Here is a 6,077-nt window from a genome sequence, read left to right as displayed (position 1 = left end):
TGATCGAAATTAACCATGACTTGGGCAACAAAAGACCGTAATTTGGTCAAGGAAGTAAAAGTAAAATACTAAATCTTGACCGAAATTCGGTCAGGACCTAGTCGAACATTCCTCCTCGAAAAACTCTCGACCAGGAGACAATAAATGGGCTAATTTGGTCATAAAACAAACATCCTGACCGAAAAGGGTAGAATCCTGATCGACAAAAAAAATATAATACAATCCTGGCCGAAAATCGACCAGGACTCCAGCTCAAAAATTCCTGCTCAAAGACCTGTCCACCAGGGCAAATTGAGGGTTAATTCGACCAGGATCCTGGTCGAACAGGATTCCTCGTCGAACCAGGTATAAAAAAAAGAAAAAAAGATGGAAAATCCTAAAAAATTACAGAAGATTGAAGGAAATTCCTTAAAATATTTTCTGAAAATGGAAATATATTCAGAAATTAAGGGAAAAATCCAGAAAATCAAGGAAAAATCCCATAATTAAGGGAAAAATCCAGAAAATCAAGGAAAAATCCCAGAAATTAAGGGAAAATTCCATAAAATTAAGGAAAAATCCCAGAATTAAGGGAAAATTCCTGAAAATTAAGGAAAAGTCCCAGAATTCAGGGAAAATTCCAGAAAATTAAGGAAAAGTCCCAGAATTCAGGGAAAATTCCTGGAGATTAAGATAATTCCTAAATAATAGGGATTAAAGCAAATTGTTGTAAATGTTTAGGTCGCTCCACGCTTTACGCAAAACGACACCCTATAAGGGAACAATTGAACTTAACTTCTGCGAAACTTAGCCACTGTTTCCTAAAAGTTGGGGGGCAAATGAAAGGGAATAAATAAATCCTGATTACGTAATTAATATTGCATTAATTACACATGATTTGGGCTACAAGGCTCTATAAGAAGATGTATGACATTCAGACCAAAAAAGTTAACACATTAATCAGGCCTGATGGACCAGATCAGGCCTAATGGAACAAAGAAGGCCACAACCCTGAATATTAATTAATTTCATAATTAATTAAATAAGGGAGAAAACAACTGTCAATATGAGTCCTAATAGGGACATAATCCTTGTAGATTGGCCTCTAAGGAATCTGGTGTGATAAGGAATCTGCTTCCTACTTCTTAGGACTCCAAAGCCTATTCTGACTCTGAAACTTGCCCACCAAGTCTCCTAACCCAAGTCCAATTCAAGGACTCCCAACATCTATATAAGGGGCCTCACCCCACAAATTAGAACTACGTTTTTTGACTTGATCCTTGGTATACAGCAAGGTACGTAGGCATCTTGTAAGGCAGATTGAGTCACGAAATACAAGAGCAGTCAAATCAAGCCTCGAAGCTCACGTTCCCTAGTAATAAACACGGCAATTAGTATAACTTAGTTTTTGATCCATAACACTTTTCTTGATTCAAAAAGCGTTTTCCTTTTGTTTGAGCAATTCAAAATATATTTTTTATAATCCACTGGGTCAAACCTCATTTTCTCAGAATTAGGCTTTCTACACTCATTGGCAAAGTGACCACTCAAGCCACACTTGAAACATTTGAATTTTGACTTGTCCACCATTTTTCTATTTGGCTTGGTTGCTTTAAAATTCTTTTTGAATTTGAGCTTGGCAAATATTCTTGATAGGAAAACTAGATGTTCATATATGTCCTCCATTTCACCCTGACTAGGATAATCTTCATTCTCATCCATTAGCCCTTTTCTTTTGCCTTCACAAACCCTTGAGTTTGGTGCAGATGCCACATCTTCAACCTTCAACTCTATTCATCTCTCTTGTTCAGCTACTAGTGCAACAAATCCACCTTTCTTTCTTCCTTTCTCTAATAGCACATCCTGCTCCATTTCGAGCTCATAGGTTTTTAAGATACCATACAGTCTCTCTAGAGTAAATTTTTTATACTCTTGAGAATTTCTGAGAGAGACTATCACTGGATTCCATTCTTTTGGCAGAGATCTTAGGAATTTTAGACTAAAATCTTTAGTTTGGTAGATCCTCCCATATAACTTTAAACCATTCAACATTTTTTGAAATCTACTAAAAATATTACTCAGTGACTCACCATCTTTAAAATAAAAATGTTCATATTTTTGTATGTGGAGTTACATCTTGTTCTATCTGACTTGCTCAGTTCCCTCGCGTAGTAATTGGATTTGGTCCCAAATTTCCTTGGCAGTATTGCAGTTGATAATATTATCAAACATATCTCTATCAAGACCATTGAACGGGATATTCATGGCCTTTTTGTCTATATGAACTTGCTCAATATCTTCATCTGTCCATTCTAAAATTGGCTTTGGGACTATTTTCTCATTTCCAATAGCTCCTTCAACATATGTTGCAGCTGTACAAGGAACATGAAGACCTTTCTCTATGCAGTCAACATATCTTTCATCTTGAGAGAGTAGATGAAGGTGCATCTTCACTTTCCAGTGATGATAGTTGTCTTTATCAAGAAGTGGGATCTTCACTCCAATATCCTTTCTACTCATGTTGTTAGTTTGTTTTGATCTTTAAACTCTTAGTGTGTCAAGATCTTGCTCTGATACCAATTGTTATTCCCCAACAATCTAACAACAGAATTACAGAAGGGGGGTTGCATGGAATTCTGGTTTCTTTTGGAAAATTAAAAATCTCTTTTGAATATATATATTTCTGTGAATGAATATACAGTAGTGCGGATTAAAAGATTATAAGTATTCAAACATAAATTAATTAAACAAGACGGTTTAAGAACTTTCTAGTGGATTGATCTTTCCACCAGAGATATATAGATTCGAGAACTCTGTGATGCAAGAATGCACACAGCTGTTTATAAGTGTTTTTACAAAGATGAACATGGAGAATTCCTAACAGATGTAGCTTTATCTATTTCTTTATTCAACTCCTATTTTCACTTGATCGATCACTTAAAAACACTTGCTACGCTTGGTTTATATACTACCAAGTTACACATGAATAAGACAAACAGTAAAAATAAGAATTTAGGTATATTCACATGTTGCTTCATTTCTCTATCCAACATCTTTGAATATCTTCAGTTAAGCATGGAAATGGAATTGTTTCTTTGTTCTCTAAAACCTGCAAATAAGCTGCCACAATCCTTTTGTATACAATCAACCCATGTGACTTTCAAGTCACTTTCAACTACTATTTGAATCTATTATACTTTGAGACTCCTGCATTATCCGCTGATACTCCTTCCTGAGTTATCCGTTGAATCTCAAGGGGATTGTCCGTTGAAAGTGTCTTGAGTCTTTTGTTAAAGCTTTAAGTTTATCCGTTTATGATGAATTATTTAGTAGTTGACACTCTTTCACTTATACAAAATTACAAGGCATCTTCAATCTATAATTAGCCAACCTATTTTTTATTTTTGTATATCTTTCTAGTAGTCAACATGACTCATAGTTCACTACAACTTCTAAACTACTAAGCTATTTGTTGCATACAGAAATGTTCTACTAACTTGTTTAATACAAGCTACTCCATCTAATAATGGTTACAAAAATCATTTAACTGATCCACTTAGAGTGTTATTTTAGGTTATCATCAAGCCTACAACATATTCCTAACTGGTGCTCTATCCAACTTATAGACATGATTTGTATCCTTTAGATCAATGAACCCTGGATGCTATTCTACATAAGTTTTCTCATCAAGTTCACCATTAAGAAATATACTATTTACATCCATTTGAAATACTTTAAACTTCATGTGAGTAGCATAAGCCAGAAAAATTCTGATGGCCTCAAGTCTTGCAACAGGAGTAAAAATCTCATCATAGTCAATATCTTCTTATTGAGAGTATCCCTTTGCAACCAATCTTGCATTATTTATTATAATTATGCCCTCACTGTCAGTCTTATTTCTAAACACCTATTTAGTACCAACCACTGATCTGTCTCTTAGCCTTGGTACTAAAGTCCGGACTTTGTTTCTTTCAAATTCATTAAGCTCCTCTTACATTGCTGTGACCTAATCAGCATCTTGAAGAGTTTCATCCACTTTTTTTGATTCAGTCTGAAATATAAAAGAATGGTAGAGACATTCATTTTGAGTTGCTTTTCTGGTCTTTACACCACTATTAGGATTTCCAATGATTAAGTCAGGAGTATGTGGTTTAGTTCCTTTCCTAGCAGAAGGAAGTTGATTTCTTGAAGAAGATCCTCCCCCATGATCCATGAAGTCTCTATTTCCATCTTGATATGTACCATTATTACTTCTTGAAGCTCCCCCTGAATCAGTATTTCCAGTATTATCAGGATTTGATGTATCAGTATTTGAGGAATCGGAGTCTAATGAAGTATTTTCTGATGTATCTTGACTTAAATCACTTGAACTTGACTCTTGATGTGAATTATATTTCTCCCCCTCAATATGTGCTTCAGTATTTGTGTTATTACCACTGTCAAGTGGTTTATTAAAGTTTAATATGATATCAGGATTTGTAGTATCAGAGTTTGAGAGTTCATTAGGATTTAGCTGTTCAGTATGTGGTACTTAATTTTCTTTAAAAGATACATGTATAGATTCCATGATCACTCTTGTTCTCAGATTGTAAAATATGAAGGCTTTTGTTGACAGTGGATATCCAACAAAAATGCCTTCATAAGCTTTTAAGTCAAAATTTGTAAGCTGTTCATGATGAGTTTTGAGAACAAAACATTTGCTGAAAAAAATGTGAAAGTATTTCAAATTTGGCTTCTTTCCTTTCACCATCTCAATTAGTGTCATGCCATGCTCGTTTACTAGAGTTACATTTTATGTGAAGCATGTAGTTTGCATAGCCTCGGCTTGGAAATAGGTTGGCAATTTTGCTTTCTCAAGAATGCTCCATGTAGCTTTTATAACAGTTCTATTCTTTCTTTCAAGAACTCCATTTTGGTGTGGAGTTTCACGAGCTGAAAATTCATGTTTGATCCCCTTGTATTTACAGAATTCTTCCATAGTGTTGTTCTTGAATTCGATTCCATTATCACTTTCGATTATCTTCACTTTATGTGTTGATCCTTTTTCCAGTTGCCTCACATAATCAAGAAGAATGGATGGAGTTTCATCTTTTGTATGCAGAAAGTATACCCAAATGTATCAGGTGTACTCATCAACAATAACAAGTGCATATCTCTTTTTGGCTATTGACATTACATTAACTGGTCCAAAGAGATCAATATATAACAAGTGAAATGGTTCAAGAATTGAGGATTCAGTCTTACTCTTGAAAGATAATTTCCTTAGTTTGGCGCTATGGCATGAATCACAAAGACCATCAGCAGTAAAAACTACATTATAAAATCATCTTACAAAATCTTTCTTCACAAGTTCATAGATGTTGTTGAAGTTTAAGTGAGAAAGTCTTTTATTCCAGTTCCAGTTGTCTTCCACAGTTGCTCTACTTAGTAGACAAATTGCAGAACCATCAGTGCTAGTAGATACCCTGGCTCATATAGATTACCATGTCTGTAATCAATCATTGCAACCTTACTACTTAAATTACTAATAATTTCATAATGTTTATCATAAAAGTCAACATGGTAACCTCTGTCACAAATTTGACTCACACTCATCAGATTATATTTGACTCCTGTCACAAGAGCTACCTTTTCAATGATGACATTCACAAGTTTGATGTTGCTATATCCCAAAGTTATTCCTAAGTTTCCATCTTCTTAAGAAACACTTGGGCCAGCCTTCTTATTAAAATCTGATAGCAGGGCTTTATTTCCAGTCATATGTCCTGAGCATCCATTGTCCATGACTAAAATATTTTTCCTATTGTCCTCCAGCCAGATAAGCCATTATTAGAATTTTTAAGGATCCAGACTTGCTTGGATCCTTTGACCTTATTAATTTTGTTCACATTTACAGCAGAAGTCTTGTTAGGAATATGTTGTAGGCTAGATGATATTTCACCAAAACACCTTAGTAGATTTAATTAAGTATTTTTGTAACTTTCAATGGACAATCTTTTACTCTGTCATCCGTTGAAAGAGTAGCTTATGTTTAAATAAGTTTTTGTAGCACATTCCTGTATACTGTAATGCCTTAAAGAATTAGAGATCGTAAGATA

Source organism: Apium graveolens, chromosome 4 (genome assembly GCF_009905375.1).
Source record: "Apium graveolens cultivar Ventura chromosome 4, ASM990537v1, whole genome shotgun sequence".
NCBI lineage: Eukaryota > Viridiplantae > Streptophyta > Magnoliopsida > Apiales > Apiaceae > Apium > Apium graveolens.
The sequence above is the reverse complement of the archived record's forward strand: the minus strand, read 5'-3'. Positions refer to the sequence as shown.